The sequence below is a fragment of the Panthera pardus genome, unplaced genomic scaffold (genome assembly GCF_024362965.1).
Source record: "Panthera pardus isolate Hobbes unplaced genomic scaffold, ASM2436296v1 HiC_scaffold_8, whole genome shotgun sequence".
Lineage (NCBI taxonomy): Eukaryota > Metazoa > Chordata > Mammalia > Carnivora > Felidae > Panthera > Panthera pardus.
Window position 1 is genome coordinate 129,392,798 of NW_026527013.1, and position 20,376 is coordinate 129,413,173.

Consider the following 20,376-nt stretch of genomic DNA (forward strand, 5'->3'; position numbering starts at 1 on the left):
CAGGAAAGCTAGCAGTAATGGATGTCAGACGTCTCAAAGGCCCAAATCCTTCAGTCTAGAAAGTCATTATGGCAATCTTATCAAACGACATTTATCATTGTGTTATCTACAATATGAAACATTGAAAAAACCGTAAAGAATAAATGTCCAGTATTTGGGGGATCAATCATCCATTTGGTATTAATAGATGCGCTAAATGTAATTAAGTTTTTTTATGATATAATTTTTAAAATCTGGAATATATTATATCATTTAAGCACGAAAAAAAAGTACCAAAACAAAGTATACTGAAGTGTATGTCATGTCTCTTTTTGTGGATAAACACTTTTTCCTCCCTTGTTCCTTTCTAACTTGTCCAAACTTTCTACAATAAACCTGAGCTATTTTGTTAATAAACATTTTAAAATTCACATTTATTTAAAGAAATGTAAAAGAAATAATCAATACAAGTTTCATTGAGTCAAATATGAGATTTTTTTTTAAACTCAGTTTTTCTAAATTTAAAAGTGCATGAATGAGTCTTTACTTATATTTAAATTCACTATGTTTTGATCATCCTTATAATTTTATCTGTCCTGAGAAGATAAGTTTTGACTTGGGCCTTAATATAATGTCCTATATTATATATGAGATACATGCTTTATAATAAAACATAGGAATGCTAGAATATGCATATTAAAGACTATAACTTTCCAAAACAAATTACTAAATGAGCTTCTAATTTTACCAAATCAGAGCTATGTACTAGTAATTTAGCTTATAACTGTAAATTCTCCATTCTTGTTCAGATTATAATCTCTTTGGTCTACTAAAAAATTTAAGCCTTCTGAATAGGACTTCCCTAAATAAGATGATGCTAAATGTGAATCAAAAGTACAATTGTTACAACAGCCTGAAGAAATTATTGCTGTAGGCAGAAACAAAATTATACTGGATATCTGTTGATTTGTGGTACCTGGAGACATTTTGAGAGTTCTCCCATTAAGAGAATAAAATACAAATACAACCGCATAGGCTTGAAACAGAGCAAATGCTGTTCGACAGAGCTGACTCAATCCTTTCAGTGCAATGATATCACACACACACACACACACACGTGTGTGTGTGTGTGTGTGTGTGTGTGTGTGTGTATACATAATAACACATATAATTGCTCTTGTTTTTCTCCTATCGCACAATGCACTTCAATCTGCCCTACAGATGCTCACTGTTTTCCAGGCATGGTGCTGAGTACCGAAGATATGAAGAATCATGCACCCGGATCTCTGGCAAACCATGACAAGATAATCTATAAGGGACCGAATGTATAGTCATCTTGAAAACAGGAACTTTCTGGGGCGCCTGGGTGGCTCAGTCGGCTAATTGTCCGGCTTCAGCTCAGGTCATGATCTCGCAGTTCGTGGGTTCGCACCCCGCGTTGGGCTCTGTGCTGACAGCTCGAAGCCTGGAGTCTGCTTAGGACTCTGTGTCTCCCTCTCTCTCTCTACCCCTCCCCCCGCTCATTCTCTCTCTCTCTCTCTCTCTCTCTCTCTCTCTCATAAATAAACATTAAAAATTAAAAAAAAAAAAAAAACTTCGCAATAAGTCTCAGTATTAGAATTCTCCTGTCAGCAGCCACGATAGCTAAAGTGCTAAACACACACTCTAAGTAAATACTCCGTAGGCACATCAGATCAGAAACAGCTGGCAGCTTCAGGCTGTTCATTTCAAAATGAATTGAAGGCTCATAATCAGAACTAGTGAGGGTATTATCGACAGGATAAGTACTTGTGTACTTTCACAAGAATAAACTTTCTTTCAAATCTAGGGCCTTTTAAGTGGTGTTGGGATGCAACTAAATTCTAGAAAACAACTTAGTTTATTGGTATTTCTTAAACTTGGTCAGGCAGGGAATCTGAGAAGGGCAATACTGAAATAACACGTTTATGAAAAATGCACAACCGTCAGGGCGCCTGGGTGGCTCAGTCGGTTGAGCATCCGACTTCAGCTCAGGTCATGATCTTGCAGTTTGTGAGGCTGAACCCTGTGTTGGGTTCTGTGCTGACAGCTCAGAGCCTGGAGCCTGCATCAGATTCTGTGTCTCCCTCTCTCTCTGCAACCCCTCCTGCTCAAGCTCTCTCTCTCTCTCTCTCTCAAAAATAAAAATAACATTTAAAAAAAGTTGTAATGCACAACCATCAATATATTTAAGGGTATAATAGAAAAAATAGATTTAAAAAAACATACACAAGGCTTTCTGACAATGCTGATGGCTTTGTACATTTTAATTTTACATTACTGACCTTTAAGAATTTATGAAGGAAATAAACTTGTACTTGCTTATCATGTTTGTTTCTAGGTTTTAGACTTTGTAACACTGGTGCCCCAGGACAGACCTGAGCACCTCCTTTACATAGGGACTGTCCAGAGTGCAGACCTCAAGTGCTGGGTTACAAGTCCAAAGATCTCATTCAGTCACTGACTCTCCTGTGGACGAGTCATCTAACTGCTACGGAGTGTTAGCAAAATAGCAAAATGGCAAGGAATCTATAAATATGTGTTAATTTCTGCATTTATGGATTACTTGATGTATTGATACATCTCTTATTTGCCGAAAGGATTAAAGTAGCTCAAAATGAAAATAATAATGCCTCCCCCTTCCCTACAATGGAAGCTCCTGACTTTATGGGTTTACAGTGGCAACCCCTAACTGGGGTGTCTGCACAGCACTTTACGTGCATTTAACAAAATGTCAATTGCCTACATCACAGAATGGGGAGGGTGGTGATAAAGATTATATTGTAATCAAAGTCCCATAAACCCTACTTTTCAGGGTGAGGAAGAAATAAAGATCATCTGATTTTCGGCAGGAGCTACATTCTTTTCTGTGGACTGGCGAGAGTAGAGAATGGAACAGGAGCCTTCTTTCTAGAAGCATTGTTTGCTCACTCCTTATCTGAATTGGATGCTCATTAAAGAACACCAAGAACCAGTTTACAGTAGCCATTCTGAATTTAATAGTGACAATTTGGAGGCCGCAAATTCCAAGGTCTGACTCTGAACATGTGTTTGTTTACTGGCACAGAGATAGCACTATACCATTTAGTTACAAGGCACAATGGAACAAATCTAGATTAATATGAGAATCCATATTTTGTCCTTCCTGTGCTATATGTCACACTTCTGAGTGAGACCCTAACAAGAGCAGGAATTAAGAACAGGTCAGAAGAACATCTGGTTTGCTTATTTTGATTACGTGGGCAGGCAAAGGAATTTGCTTTTTTAACACCAAAATAACTTGGAATGCAGCAAAAATAAATGCACCTTCTGTCTCATGGAATGTTATTACAGTAAGATGCTTTGTGAATGCTTGGTGGCATTTTCAAGCATTTTTTGTTCCCCTCATTTCTTTCTAGGCTCCATAATGCGATCCTCATGGTTTGAGCACTAGACTTCAAATGAGACATCTATTCAGAGCATGTTCAGACAAAACGAGTGGTTTCCTTAGTAATGGGAACTATGTGAAAGCACAGCCCCTCCAGCCAGCCAGGCTTCTCCCCGCCCTGCAGTTCACACATAGGCTCTCAGTGAGCATTATACAGCTGGGGAGCATCTCCAAAGTCTGAAATGGCTAAAACACTGAATATTCATTGAATTTCTAATAAAACCTACCCTTTATAAAAGGTTAAGGATGCAAGAAGTACTCTTAATGGTGAGGGTTAATTTACTCATTTTCTGCATCATGTCACGGAATGGAAAGAAAGATAAGAGATTTCACAAAAGAGATACATGTTTTCCTCTGAGCATATTTTAAGGTATTTCCTTTCCTTAAAAACCTAACCTTGTCTTATTATTTTTTCTGTCTATGCCTAAAGACTGCTTCTTGTGATTTTCTAGTTCTCTGCATAGCAATCATCTTTGATAAAGCTCTGAAATTCTGTTGTTAGGAAAGGGTATGTGTTTTGCCTTTTTATAGTCTCAAATATAGTTAACAAAATAGCAGTTTTATATATATAGCATTGTTGAAGTTTTATGTATATGTATATATTTATCCATTCACTTATTTATTTTCAGGACAACAAAACACTAAAAAAAAATAGCTGGCTTCTTTAACAGAGTGATAAGAATCGTCATTCGTCTTAAATATGTAAAAGGCAGCCAGATATAGGCTACCCTGGAAAAAAAAACAACATGAACATTAAAAAAATATATATCAGAGTTGATATAAGGCCTGTCTTTGAGGACAATAGTTTGTAGATATCTCCATATTATGCTGAAATCATCCAGAAAGACAGAAATATAGTCAAAGATTCTGAAGTGAGCAAAGTGAGGTACAGCTAAATTATTGTCAGCATTCTCCCACTAATCTGGTCACAAATAATCAAACACAAAGCAAAAGTTATGCTAAAGAACAGGCACAGAATAGGAGAATGAGAGCCTCAAAAGGTATTTGGAGAGAAATAAATACCATTTTTAGAGAGTTGGCTTTGGAGTTCGACCTATATTCCAGCCCTAGCTTCTCACTATCTCTGTGATTGCCAACATATACTAACCTCTCGAAAACTCAGTTTCCTCTTCTGGGAAAAGGAGAAAGTTCCTGAATGTCTCACAGTTTTATAAGGATAAAACCATATGTACACAGTGCTGTACACACTTCAGAGTCTGACACATGGGCAATACTCGGCAAATGCTACTTATTATTATACCAGGTACTCATGAGTTCAGCACACATAATTTCTGCACTTGCAGAGAAGAATACATTTCAAATTCTGATCTATTCCGTGGTGTTTTGTGGCCAGCTCAAGGAAAATCATTTGTATTTCCCTGAGCAACAGCAATAATAAATGTAATCACAAAATAACAACAATATGAAATTTGCTATCAGAGAGAATATTGCATCCTCATCGTTGATAGTAGTGAGCTCTTTTTCTCAAGAAATCATGATGGATTCCTTCTCATGGATCCTATTTGCACATTGGTTCTCTATGTAGTCAAGAACAAATATCTCTGACCCAGTTAGCCATGGATTATGGCTAATTGTCTCACACAAGGACCAAAGCATAGCCTTGCTCTCATTGGTACAAGTCTACAGGTCCAGTCTTACAGATTTAAAGACTCAATGCTGCTATGCTTAAATACTTAGCAATTTTACGTTCTTATCCATTAAACCTCTACACAAAATTCACTCATCCATTGATTCAATAATACATTCTGATTAATTATTCTATTTTATGAGCCCAGAGGCAGAGCACCACACCCAGCCTCTTTGAGCAGGAGACAGATTTCCCAAAAGAGGGGCTATTTAAATGGAGGATTAAAGGTGAAAGCTGGGAGGCAGCCTTGCTAAAGAGAGCAGTGTGCCTAACTGTGTGTTATGGGGGGGGGGGGCAGTACTCTAAGTGCCCTATGTGGAATCGGCAAAGACACAGAGCAGAGAATAAAACAGCATGTACTTGAGGAACAACGCTTTACGTGGCAGGAGTGAAAGGTGACCCATGATGAGTACTGGGATCCAAGAGCCAGGTAAGGGGAGGAACTGAGTGCTAAGGAATGTGCAATATTTTTCCATTTGTGATGAGAAACAAAATAAGGGTTTTTTTGTTTGTTGGTTTGTTTTGTTTGTTTTGTTTGTTTGTTTTTTGTGTGTGTGTGTTTTTTTGCAGAAGACAGACTGGAGAGGACGAAACTGGAAGCAGGAAGTCAGGAGCTGCTGCAGTAAACAAGCCATGGGATGATGAAGGCCTAGCTGATAGAGAACAAGATTCAAGAAAATTTGGGAGTAAAACCAGCAGGAGTTAGACCAGTTGAATGTAGGATATAAGACAGAAGGAGGGTCAAAGATCCTGAATTCCCCTGAATAAATGGGTAGTGCTACTGTAACTGAAATGAGTAGAAAAATACAGGAAGGAAAGCCAGTATTCAAGCAAGCTTAAGAGGTCAGTTTTAGACGTGGAGGGCAGGAGGTACCTGTCTCATGAAAGTAGGAACATCTCTCAGACAGTTTGAGGACTATGCATAATAGATATGGAGGAAGAATATTATTTGCAGGAGTAGTGATATACATTTGAGAGTAATGATTACATAAGCAGATTATATTATCTAAGAGAGCACAGGAAGAGCAGTAGGAAAAAGAAGAAGTTTAGAATAAATATTTAAGAGGCAGACAAGCCCACAAGGGCAGCAAGGAGAGTATGTAGGCAAGTACAAGCAGGACCGGGAGGCTTCAACGCACAAGAGCCAAATCAGGAGGGCAATGATGAGATTCAAAGGGGAGTTTTCGTGGCATGGGTGGAGTGGAAGCCAGACAAAAGTGAACTGGAAAAGTAAGTAGAAAGTGATGAATGCAACAGTGGCAAATGTTGACAGGTCTCTTAAGAAATTTAAATGAGGAAGATAGAGATGGAATGACAATAGTAGGGTTAAAGGTTAAAAGGAGGGTTGTCATTAACATTTTAGTATGAGTAAGAATTCAGCATCCCTCATCTCGTGTAAATAAGTCAACTGCACACTGGCATGGGGGAATAGGCTTCTAGACACAAATTCCTAAGAACACAGAAATGGATGAATTTGAAAAAAGAAGGGAGGGACGCAGAGATTAGTAATAAGTAAAAGCCTCATCCTTTAAAACTGCAAATGACAGATAATGATGAGTGTGCATAAAGAGACACTAATAAGTTAGGAGGGTGTGAAATAAAGGGTGTTCACACCTGAAGGCATGAGTTCAATGAAGTTAAAAGCAATGACAGTTTCCTGAGAATATTCAGATCAGAGAAGGGATGTTGGAATCATCAACAAGAGAAAGTCTAGAATCATCCCTGTAGACGATTGGATGAAGAGCAGACTTGGGATGAATACAAGAGGGGAAGGGCACTGCTGACGAGTCGGCTGGAACACGATACTCTACGTTTACATGGGTGTGCTGTGTGCACCACCACATGATTTCCTGCAGGAACACTACACCTCCTGGAGACAGCAGCCGAGAACCATCATGGCGTTGTTCAGGGGGTTCTATTGGTGGTGGAGGACCGGAGCAAGAGAATCAAGGTGACTGACTGGTTTACACAACCAACCTTGGTAGGTAGGAAAGGGAGAGAAAGAAAGATGACCAGGAGAGAACTGGCCTCAGAGGTCTTTGTGGTGACCTTGAGGTCTTTGTGGTGTCAAAAAGCAGACATAGGAGGAACATGGCTTTAAAATAGGCAGCTAGATAGAGAGTTATGGCAGAAAGCAGGGTAATTCAGTTCAAGATTTCCAACACAGAACAATTCTAATTACCAATAAGATCAACAGAGCGTCTCTAGGAATGGGTTTCTGAAATGAGGTAAAAGTGACATTTATTTTTAAGGAAACTCAGTAATTTGGGCTGGTTTTATACATAAAAGTTGAATCTCCCAAGATTTTAGCAGTACTTGGGTGGAATAGAATATTTTTTACCAGATATCAAGTGTGGATATCTACTGACAAGTAGATAAGTAGGAACAAAGTGGAAAGGCAAGGAGTGGTACAGGCCTTATAGAAAAGCATACTAATTAATGGCTTGAAATTGGGATTGGGAAGCCAGAGGACACACAAGCACACGATCCCCCCCAAACACGCACACATCTGCAGGTGCCTGCACCCACCCACCCAGCCCTGAGATATGGGAAGATGATGATGGCCCCCAAGCACAGAGAAGTCATAAAAATAATCAGGCCCTGAAAGGAGACTGGATTTCAGCTAAAGGAGGAAATAGAAGGGGAGGTTTGGGAACTAGCTGAAAGGGAGGCAAATGTGCTTACAAGTGGGTAATAGGAAACGTGAAAAGAATAGAGAGGGTTCACATAGATGAAGTATAGGGCAGCAACTACACCATGGTATGTGAGAGGATGCCAGAGGCCTTATTATCCGAGACAGAGAAAACCACGCAACATGAGAAGCATGGTGAAGAGGCCTGCCTCAAACGTCCACAAGTATCCACAAAGACCAAAAAGGCCAAGTCTCAGAGAGTGATTAGACTGAGAATCAGACAGATGGTGAGGGTTACAGGGCTTTGAACTCAGCTAAAGTTTACTCACCATGGTAAGGACAGCAGAGAGGACATGGTTCAGTGCCCACCCTGTCTGACTCACCATCCTTCAGGGCAGGACACAGGGTGGTCAGCAGCCCCAGACCCCTGGCACTGAGGCTACTGACGCCGGGAAGCACAGGCCTGACCGGCCACACAACACTGCTGTGCTGTGTGCTCAGTGGCTCCAGGGGAAGCTTGATATCTAGGTCTCACTTGATAACAACACTGCACTTAGCACAGTGCTTAGTGAGTGGTTCAGAGCTCAAGCCTGGGAGCCAGACAGATGTGGCTTCCAAGCCAGGCTAAGCCACTTACAAGCCATGTTTACCACAGGAGGTAAAGTAACCTGCTCCCTCTATCTGCAAATGGAGAAAACAGCGTCTTCTTAGAGGCTAACTATAAGAAACTCTAAGAAAGACGTGCTGCCCGTAAAGTGTTCATGTAGCTCAGTGCTCGGTATACAGCTCTCAATAAATGGTACCTAGTATTACCAGGTCCTTACTGCTCAATGTGTTGGACAATTTCCTTTTTGGGGGGAACTATCGTCTATGCTCTAATTTGGGGGAAGGGGAGTAGAGATGACAGAAGAGTATTTTATCCAGGACTAAGCATATGGCCCAGGTAGGCTAGTGGAAGGTCTTCCCCTACCTCCCCCCTCCCCCCCAAAAACAACTTTCAAATTTGAGCTAAGAGAAAGGGACAGTCTCTGGTGGCAAAATTGTGAGGTGAAGGACTTGAGAGCTGGCGGTGGCCAGGCTGCGGTACATGGAATGAAAGCTGGTCTGCAGTAAGAGAGAATAAAGCCAGCGCTCAGAAAAGCAGGCAGGGGAGAACAGAGACACAATCTCCCGGCAGCATCTGAGTCCATGGCTAATTTGTCTCTGAGGCCCAGCTTTCCCTCTACTCATGTTACAGCATGTGAGACATTACCCTTGCTACAGCCTCACCTTTTTAACTTGAGCCAGTTTAAATCCAAGCTAGTTTCAATAGGGTTTGTCTTCCTGGCAGCTGAAAGTAAGTATCCATAGTGTGGAATAGCTACTAATAAATTTAAAATAGTGTGACTGGCAGGGACCACAGCTGTTAATCTCTTCGCATGATTTCTTGAAGAATATTCTACACACACCCAGAGATCAATAAATGCCATTGACAGCCAAACCCTGAATTCTACCAGTAAAGTCTGCAAATTTATCCATATGCATTTGACCTGATTTGAGCATTCCTTATACTACCCAAACTCTTCCAGCTCCCTGAATCAGAAACCAGCTGATGAATAGGCACTGAATCCAAAGACAGTGAGACCCAAATAACATATACAGAGTGGTAATAAACGAAGCAGGAGCTCTCAAAACGAAATGTGCATTGAGTGACAACGATGTGCCCAGAACTAGACTTGATCATCTAATCAACTTATTTTTAAAGTCAGTCTAAAGACCAAAGATTGGAGCAACCCCTCCTCTGTTACCAAACAGTCCGACAAGAATACAGTAGAGATTATAAAATGGAATTTAGACCTGAACATTCAGTGGTGGCTCCAGTGTAGGTAACAACTACAAGAATAATCCATCTAGTCTACCACTCTTGAGAGTTGTAGTAAGTGCCTTTCATTCTTGAAAGCACCTTCCCTAGACTAAAAGGAATGACTTGAACAATCACAAGAAGATTAGACAGAAAGCTTTAGCTCTGAGCCTCCTGCATTTCCCATCAATGAAGGAAGACAATCCGATGAGAACGCTAACAGTCACCTTTGTTCTCCTGCCTAGCAGAAGTCGAGAAACAGAAGTGACATAAAATATTCATGAAAATTCAAATGACCCTTTAACTTCTAGATGGTGCAATATAACTAGATGCCTAAATATTGTACTGACAAAAAATGTTTCTCTTGCAAAGAAACCACTGCTTTGATCTCTTGCTTAGATAATAAAGGGATCATTTTCATTAGCCCACCTCTACAAAAGAATCCATGTAAAATCAGGAAAATCCGAACTGACATTACATGCAAATATTGCACCAGGGGCAAACTGTTATCTTACGCCATCTTGGTTATTGGAGTTTTATTTTTGCCTAGAACTTGCATGTATCTTAGTAGTTATACGAACGCAACTGCATTTACTGTGTCCTAATTAAAGAAGATGAAAAGAGAAAGTGGCCAGCAAAGAAAGAAGCTAAGTCAAGAGACACACTCTATTCTCCCATAAATCATAGCTCTCTTATGAAAAATCTCATGTGTGACTGAAGTCACTGATCTGACAAAATCTCTCCCCTTGGGGGGCAGGTGTTTCATTACCTAAACAATTCTCCGATTTTAGTCAAATGTTTGGAACAAAACCAGCACAAAGAAGAGAACAGTCAATTACTCTTTCAGTCACTCAGTGAGGTTTCATTAATATGAAACCTTTTAATATGTAAAATGTGCTACTGAATATACAAAGTAAATAGGACATTACTTCTGCCTTCAAGTTGCTTACTCTCTAGGCACAAATAAAGTGTATGATATATAATATATGATAATGCATGTTGGAACAACATAAATAAAAAGTAAATTTAAGATGTGATGAAATAGGGAAAATACCCACTCTCACTGAGATGGGGAACTTCTTAAAGGATGAGATCTTTGAGCAGAAGCATTACAGAACTGGCACACTCACAGAAGAAACAAAGAGCTAAAAATGCAATGTGCAGAGTATATTCAGGAAATGATGAGGCATGTGACGTGCTGAGGAAGGGGATGACTGGAGTTAGGCATAGGGAGAAAGGTTGGCCAGTAATAGGGGGGACATATCAGAGTTGACATTGCAGAGTGGCTCCAAGCATCAGCCTTGGAGTCAGAAACACTTTGGTTTGATTGTTGACTCCACCAATAAGCAGCTCCATGAGTTTTTGCACACCCAGCTCTCAGTTTTCTGATTTGCAAAATGAAACTAACAGCTAGTACTCTAACAGAGAGGAACGAATGAGACAATTCATGAAAACCTCCTAACAGACTACCTGGCACAAAATAAGCACACAGTTAATATCTACTATTATTGTTGCTGCTGTCTTAATTATTATGTTGTGGAAGAATTGAATATTAAGTTAAGCAGGTCAGATATTTTATTAATCAAGACAGCTCCAGTTGGAGAAATCAAGTTCTACCTCAAAAGAAATTCATATCTTATTTTTTAAGTAATAGCTATTATATGTGATTATAAAAATACCATGTATTTACTGTAGAACATTTGAGAAGTGTAAAAAAATAAAAACCACCTATTATCTTATCAAAGATAACTACTACCAGTGGTTTGGTATATTTCTTTTTTTGATGTGTTTCTTTTCAATTATTTCTGTGCAACTTACAAACTATCTGCCTATCTGGCTATTTCTCTGTCTACCTGCTATATTTTTTTTAAAGGATTTTCACTGTTTTATTTCACTAACTGTTTACATGGCTAGAGAAGAAGAATAGTCAAAAGAAAAGAATAAAGAGATGCACAGAGAGAAGCCAAGATGAGAGACAGTTTGGATCTACAGAAAAAGGTAAGATGGAAAGAGGGTTAAAGGAGTCTGGGGAAGATAGACAGAGACAGTGATTTATCTCCTTGATTTCTGACATCTTTCTCATTCCTGATGGTGAATTTCCTTGAGTGATAAAATTACTTTTGTTCTTCAGGTGGAGTTCTATCCCTCATTAAAAATAAGACCTATATGCTGTGCTACAGCAAAATATGAATCTTAACTCCATCATTACCCTGAACATGGAGAGATGCCATCCTGGGAGAAGCAGAAAGGGGACTGGAGTCCTTGCAAGAGCAGCAAATTTATACTACTGGCTCACTTGTCTTACCTGCCCCCACCCCATCAATATTTCTGTTTCTTTTTATGTTTGCTAAATTCTGATAGTTGAATCTGTATATTTCAGCATGTAAGGTCTCTTTCCTCTCCAGTTCGAACATTTGGTGGATCTCTGATTTTAAGTGTTCACAAAAAGCCATAATGAAGTTGCACAACCATGTGAATGTACTTTTGCCACAGAGCTGCAAGCTTAAAAACTGTTAAGCTTTTTAAAAAATTGTTTTAAATTGATTTTTTATAAATTTAATATTATATATTTTACCATAATAAGAAAGTCATAATAAAAAATAAGACCTATCGTTAAATGAGAATCTTATTTTTGTTTCCAGTTCTACTTTCTAAAATCCTTTTGAAAAAAGAAAATGAGAACTCTCTGATCCAACTTGCTTTTGTTCAACATTTTAACAAACAGCCAATGCCACTCCCCTTACATCATGCTTCTAACTTAATTAAGAGCTAATCTGCAATCAGAATTAGACTACAAAGGACCATGTCACTGAAGATCTTTCCAGTACAATGTCAGCCCCTCCTCATCAGTGGCCCATGCAGAGTTATTTAGCTTGCTGAGCATATCAACTCACTTTCCAACTAGACACTGCATTTCTTCAGAGCTCTATTTCTCAAATAGGGCCAGCAAATTCTTTCATTAACATTGAACAACCATAACTATATAAAAGATCCACTGCCTAGTGCAAAAATTCATTCCTTTTTAAAAATAGTATTTTATTTTTAGCATCCCTTGTTGCTGACTATAATGAATTGGTTGGCTCAGTCATCAGTCAAGCATTCATTTATTTTACAAATGAATATTGAGTGCCTTGTGCAGTAAAAGAGTCTTGGCTCTATAGGCAGATAGAACTGAGTTCAAATTTTTGCCCATTATTTCATCGTTTTGGTACATTGGGCAAGAAATCTAACTTCTCTGAGCCAATGTTTCTGCACTGTCAAATGGCGATAAACATCTATTTTATGTTGTAGAGATTCAACAATTTTTATAACATACACAGTTAGTACTCAACAAACATTGTTTTTTTCCATGTTTGTACGTTCTATCGAGCTTAAAGATGAATAAAATATAGACCCCCCCCAGGAGACTCCATAAGCTAAAAAGGGACATGGGTCAAATTATAGAAACAATTGTAATACATTTTTAAAAGTGATAAATGTTGGGGGGGGGGTGGTAAAGATTGAGAGATCATATCTTGTTAGAGGGTCAGAAAAGATTTCACACAGGAAGTAGCACTTTAACTGAGCTCACTTATTTAGGACCAGGTAGGTAGAGGCAGGAACCTGGAGTGGAAGGTAGAAAGGACATTCCAAACAAGGCAGAAAACTGGAACAGAGGATGATTATAGTTATGATAATGATAAGAGTGACAATGGCAATGATGGCAATAATGACTGTGCCAAACATTCATTCAAGCTTACTATATCCCAAGTACTTTTCTAAGCTTTTACACATATAAACTACTCTAATCCTCATAACAGTCTGGGAGGAAACTGAGAGGCAGAGATGTTAAGTTCTTGTTCAGGGTCACAAAGCTAGGAAGTGACAAGGTAAGCATTCAAACTCAGGCAATCTGTTCGCAGAAACTGCACTCTGACCCACAACCCAGACCACTTCTAACAAAGGTGCAAGGGTAAGCACTGCCCAGGATTGCACGAAATAGTGAGAAACCTTCCCAAATTAATAAGAACTTCAACCATTAAATCAATGAATAAATACTTATTGCACCCCTATCATTCATTTGGTGATGAAGACAGAACTCTTTCAACATAAGTTAAGGGCAGCAATTATTCATTTATGTTTTAAAATAATTTCAATACATTTTAATTAGAACAGAATACTCATTCAGGAAACCCTGCAGATATTTACTACAAGGTAGCTGACATGCACACCCATATAATACAGCATATTTGGAATGTGCAACTTCTCTGAAGTTTTAGTGGGTTCGACGTAAAATCTCCAGAAAGGGGAAGAAAAGGAAAAAATGGAGAGGAAAAAAAGAAGTGGAGATCTACCAGTTATGCAGTAGATGAGAGGGTGATACGGTAGGGAAAAAAAAAAAAAAACAAAAACAAAACAAAAAAAAAACCTTAGAAGATGGAAGGATCTATTCTTGCTCTCCCTGACTAGCTGTGTGCACTTAGACAAGTTTCTTGACCTTTTAGGATTCAGGGCATTAGTGTCTTAAGGTTCTATGGTTCTTATCCAATGACTATTCACAATTGTACTAATTCAAAATCACGGAAATCCTATTCAATCACAGTTTAATGTGTTTACCTGGCACTTCATTATATGGTTGTGATAGCTAAATAAGTTTTTAACGTGTCTTTTTGAAGACCTACCTTTCGTATTTCCAGTAAATGGCTGATAATGGACAATCACCTGACCACATACTGATTCTACTAAGCTGCTGATGCTCTTGTAGGAAGAAGGAAACCACGGCCGAAGTACAAACTCTTCATCCTTTACACCCAAAGCCAGAGTTATTTTTCTCTTTCACATTACAATTTCACTTCTAATGTGCCATGCTATGAAATTTATAAAAATGAGTTTGGAACCTTTTGAATTTATCATGTGCCTACAGCAAAAGGACAACTCTGCAAGAAAAGCAATCTTATACCCATATGCCAGAGAAAAGGTGAACAGTGAGTGAAAACAATCTCTTATGATATAGCATAAGCTAGAGTTTCAGAGTATTCAATTTTCACTAAATTAAAAATTAGATTTTTCTTTCATTTCTTAAAGAGACTGAAATTTAAAATATTAACTATGATTGCTAGTTTCATTTATAAACCAAGAAAGTGGTTTAATCATGTATCTGATTATCACCACTTACTTTCAATATGGAAGTGCATTATAATTGGTTTGATTACTGGATTTGTCAATTATACAGTCAATACCAATCAACCAGAATGAAGTGCGTAAGGAGCCAACAGCATAAAACTAAAATTCCTTTTTCAAATAATTATCTCAATTTTATTATAATTCTTCCAATATGTGGAAATATAATCCTGCAGATGTTGAAATGATATGGAATACACAAGGAATTAAAGCTAGGAAGAGTAAAACTGAGGGTGGAATAATGAGGGTGATTATTACTATTATTACAAATACATTAAATTCTATGCAGACACCCTCCTTCTCAACATCGCCAACTTGACATAATCCCTACCATTCACAGAGCAACATTATAAACACTACAGTGCCTAGTAAAGAATAAAGCCATACGATAAACTTTCTGAAATCAGTGTTAGTAGGTTAACCAAGAAACTACTTTTGTGTTGAACTCATTTTTATTCAAAAGATTTGAAGCCATTTGAATTAATTTGTGGAGAATACAAAAATAAAGCATTTGAAAACTTAAAAAAATCTTACAAAGTGAAAGTATTCTGTGGTTAGAAACAAAGTTATTGTTCTTATAAATTTCCTAGTATTATGATTATAAGAACCAAAAACTACTGGTCTATGTCATTTCAATAAACACTTAAGGAGCAATTAGATAGGAAGTTTCTCCTCCCCCTCCAAACTAAATCTAGTAACATGAAAATGTCATTTTATTTTACTCCACTAGAGGGTAGTCTCTCAAAACAAGGGCTTGCAGCCATGAATCTAGCCTGTTTTTGACCTGTTGATAAAGTAATCCTCATGTTCCATTCTTCTCAACAAGATGTTCCTCTAGTATACTAATTAAGGCTGTAAAACATGCACTTTTAAAATTGCTATCTATTTATTCATAGGTGTTCATTCAGAAATATACACTGCTATACTTTTCTGTTTCTTTTCTAAATTTCTGATAACTCAATAAGTGTTTTACATATGTGGTATATATATCATATTTTCCTGGTAAATATACATTCAGAATTAGTAAGTCTAAGAATGAAGGAAAATCATTGTCTTGAGGATTTAATTTATTATACTTGAAACACCCCCCCCCCAAGAGTAGTAAAACATACCTCCTTAAATACACATACACAGAAATACCCACACAAAACCTTGACACATGTACACATTTATATGGAGCTGTCAGACTAATTGTATCAGATATAAAGAAATGAATGTAATTGGAAATGCTTACTTTTTAAAAAAAATACCCCTTCATATGCCAATGTTGTGAATTATAGAGAAGCAAATACATGCTTTATTTTTAAAATGTGGTCAAACCAGATAAGAAATGTCATTGCTTTAAAAAAAAAAAAAGTATTATTGAACAGTAAGCACATGCACTAAATTAAGGAGAACCTACAGAAAACCAAATGCCACTCAAAACAGTTTCAAGCTACTCTTCTTAAATAATACAGTCCCTGGTGAACTTTACAGAGAGGATTTGTGTCTCTCCAGGTGTTTTTAATATTTGGGAAATCCTTATTTGTAGCATGCCCTGCTATTTTCAGAGAGAAAACACAGTTTCTCTAGACGAATGATCACCTAAAAACGGGAAAGCGTGTCAAAAATTTCTTCCTCTTAAAAACAAGAGGAAGAAAGAAAGGATGGAGGAAGGATGGGAGGAAGGAAGGAGGAGGAAAAGAGGAAGGAAGGAAGCAAGCAAGGAAGGAAGGTAGCAGGAGAGGCGGGAGGGAAGGAAGGAAAGAAGCAAGGAAGGAAGGAAAGGGGAAAGGGAGAAAGGGAGGAAGGGAGAAAGGAACCAAGGAAGGAAGGATGAAAGGAAGGCAGGAAGGCAGGAAGGAAGGAAACGATACCTAGGAAAATATGCAAGCCTGTTTCATTTATTTGTATCCTAAGCAGCAGTGTCATAGAACAGACAGGTTGTTTCAGCCAACCAGACGGGAGCAGCTGCGAATGCTACATCTTGGCAGTCTGAAGCGATTGGCTCCTCTCTGGGGAGTGGAGGGTGTTCAGTTATTAATGACCGCTGAGCAGGCAGCACCATGTCAGTGTGACAACTGATCGGGTGAACGATGCACCACTAACCACCATGGAAACAAGGAGAAATAAAGCCAGCTCCCAGGATCTCTCTTCACTGGATTGAGAACGTCAGCCTGCCTGCCGACCGAGAGGAAGAGTTCCGGAGAAAAGAAGGAACCCTAGCTGCAGCCTCCTGCCTCCCTTTATATTTTAGAATACAGAGATAAGATCGCTTGCTTGTGTGCCCACCTATAGTACATGTTTGTGTATACTTTATTACACACACACATGCACCTATTTACACTCGGGCAAGAACACAACCATGTGATTATCGCAACTAAAGAACTGAGGAACCCAGCACACAGGGACACGAAAGGTGGTGTATCACAGAAACTGCTTTTGCAAGGTAAGTTTAAAATATCCATTTCTATTTAAATATGCTCTATTTCTTGTATAGTGGATGCTTGTTTTAGTCAAACCTAAATTCTCCGTTGATGTTTTCTTCTTATCTGAATCCTAAAGCATTCTTCTTCCCATTTTACTTTTGAGGAGAAATTCAAATGCAAAAGCCCTCTGGCTTTGGGTATGCTTAGCTGTGTTTGTGGGATTCTCCAACATGCATTTTACTAGCTTGAACGCCCATCAGAGGATGTGAGTGGGAGAGAAAAAGCAGTGCCGGGGAGAGGAGAGAGAGGAGGGTGAGAGGGGAGAAAGGGACAGTGGGAGTGGAGAGGAGAGGAAAGGAGAAGGGGGGAATTTTCTTTTTTCTTCACATTACTTGTAATAAAAATCAGATCACACATCATTCTGTATTTTGAAAGCAACCCCCGCCCCCCCCCGCCAAGTAGGGCATTTTTCTCCCTTTCAGTGGATGGAGATTAAGGCAAATGCTGCTGTATGTCAAGAGCTAAAACCATTAAGCAGAGTGGCAGAATGAGCATATCACAAACAGTTATTGAATTTCTGCCAGGCTACATCTTACGGATTGGGGTAAATGACTTCCCTTTAATAACATCCTCCCGCTGGTCTGAAGGGACAGTGCAAATGTCTGATTGCTAATGCAGCTGCAAGTGACACACACGAGGTAAAAGGATCCCATGAACCAGAAGAGTTCTAATCTTCTTTGGTAATTAACAGAATCACAGCAGGGTGGCTTTAAAGTGCATTTCCTATTTAAGATTTTTGTTCAAACCGACCACTATATTCCCTTTGCTGTTATTGAGCTATGTGGCTTAATTTGCCTCTAATTTATTTATTTTTAACAATATGTCCTTGTTTCCATGCCTCTAATTTTAGTGAGAACAGGCTATGAATATGAGTAGAAGCTTCCTAATTCAGTGAAAAGGAGATAATGTGAAACATAAAAAGAGAAGAAGTAAGGATTCAAAATATCTACCTAGGGAATAGTGTGCCCTGGTACTATAAATATTACTCATATCCTACATTTCTCTTTAGTTTCAGAAGCAATGCCTTTGAGACAGAATTACTCTCAGTAAACTATGAGCATCCATGTACTGATGATTCATGGAATACAGTGTGGGTTAATTTATACTTTCAGTCTTGTAAAAGGAAGCCAGCTACTTCGAACATGCTTACAAACAGACAACGTCAATTGAGGATGTTCGTGGAAACATGTACTACCTCCTTTAACGGGTCCTGTAAAGACATGAAAACAAATCTAGAATTTGCATTTCATCTTCTGGAGCTCTCTCCTCCCTTCCTTTAGTTTAACCAACCAAATAGTTAATGGAATCTGATTCTTTCCAACTGCATGGTATTTTTTTCCCCTACAACTGTGATTTCAGAGTTATTATTGGTTTCCTAGTTTATAATATGAGGCAAAACCAAAAGATAATAACCAGCCACTTAGATCCTGCCACTTTCCCCTAAATGTGTCGAAATATGAGTCACTTTGCAATTCGTAAGAAGTCAGTTAATTCCAGCGACCTTTGTAAATGATGACCATAAAGCAGCTCTGACAATATGCCACTGGCTTCGATTTTCCGTCTGTAAAATGAACAAGTTTAAGAAGAGGTTTCCTGCTCAGAGTGAAAAATGAAAGGTGCTGAAGCATTAGCTCCAATATTGGCAGGCTTGCTCACTCTGCCTCAAATGCCACATGCAATCTATAGAAAAAACAAAATGATTTATTACGAAGAGGAGAAGGTGTTTTATTTGCTTTTCTGCTATTCATTAGAAGTGCTGTTTTGCCACAGAACAGATCTGATATTTTAAGATACCTCCTAAGTTCCTAACCAGGAGGGAAAGCTGGAAGTAGATGCTCAGCCTCCTCATTGCAAACTCCTGTATAATGTAGCATTGCAGTATTGATTTCAGTTTTTCTTAGACCTATTCCAGGGAAACTTTCCATACCAAACACACACATACTTAAATCCTTACAGAGCCTATTTTTAAATGGCAATCAATGACACCTAAGAACAGCGGATTCACTTGTTAACCTTGGTAAAGCTCACATATATATTTTGTGGATTACACAGATCAACATTGTGCCCACTTGAGTCTGAGAAATACCATCATTCCAGGTGCTTGGTGTTGTCACTCTGTGTATGCCAGTGAGTTTGGTGATCTGATCAGCATCTACCAATGCCAGAGGATGGACACAGGGGCATGCCTGGAAAACTTAACCGTAGTCTCCCCAGTCATGTAGCTATACCAGAAATAGGTTTCTGGAAAGACTAGCTTCAAAGGACCATTTTTTCAGAGTGTCACTTGTCACAGGCAACACACTGAGTTTGAATGCTGATGAGAAGGTGGAATTTCTGTCTTTCGTTGTTGTTGTTGCTGTTAATGGCTTAATAAACAGTGTTATCTGCTTCCTAGGCCAGAAATTTAGGGACCTATGAAAAAGGTGGTCAACTTAGGATCGTTAATTTTATTTTATTATTTCTTTGTTCTTTTTTACAACTACTGCTTCCCCCCCCCTTTTTTCTCTTATGCCACAAAATAGGCTTGATGTTTTACCTTTTTTCCCCCACTCTGATTTTTTTTCTAGTGCAAAATTCTGGTGTGATGTGGCATGGTGATATTTATTGCAAACTAATTGAGTTGATCAGAAAGGTTTGTAACCTGAGTTAAAAAAAATAAAACACTTACATAAGTTAAATGTTATTGCTTAGTACTTAGCAGGCAATGAAGATGGTCATAGATGAGGTATCTGTTGGAGATACTGAAGGAGATCATTAAAAGGAAGCTACTAGCATACTAAAAAATGAGTCCGTCCTTCTAGCCTCAGTAAGGATGCCCCCAAAAGAATTTAAAATAACGTAGCTCTAGCCTATGTGAAGAAACAATGGACACATTTGCAGCCCACTAGGCTGTTTCAGGTAGACCTGATTCTAAGGATTCAATCACTTATGTATCACTCATTAGTCCCATGAAACTAAATAAAGCAGGTAAACACCGGGCACTACATCAGTACGTCCTATCTGTACTGTCAAGGATAAAGCTCTCTGATACTGGCTATGCAGTGAGTACTTAGGAAAGCTTCACTGTGTTGCCACTGAACACAGGTCCCGCCCAGAGCTCAGTGAATTCCTTCTGCCTGTCTTCTGATAAAGTGATGCCTGGTTTGACACCTAGGAAGTAGAACATGGTAACAGTTATTCCTCTGACCACGATGTAAAAGGAAA

The 20,376-nt window shown here is 38.6% G+C and overlaps 2 protein-coding genes across 8 annotated transcripts in view; one reads left to right on the plus strand and one right to left on the minus strand.

The window, feature by feature from the left end:
• Positions 1 to 20,376, minus strand: part of IMMP2L (inner mitochondrial membrane peptidase subunit 2) — an 882,864-nt gene that overhangs the window by 404,845 nt on the left and 457,643 nt on the right. The window lies entirely within an intron of this gene.
• The window catches only part of LRRN3 (leucine rich repeat neuronal 3), a 37,618-nt gene continuing 33,726 nt past the window's right edge, over positions 16,485 to 20,376 (plus strand). The window contains exon 1 of the mRNA XM_019418096.2: positions 16,485 to 17,132. The gene's annotated coding sequence lies outside the window, so the exon portion shown is untranslated. The remainder of the gene's footprint in view (positions 17,133 to 20,376) is intronic.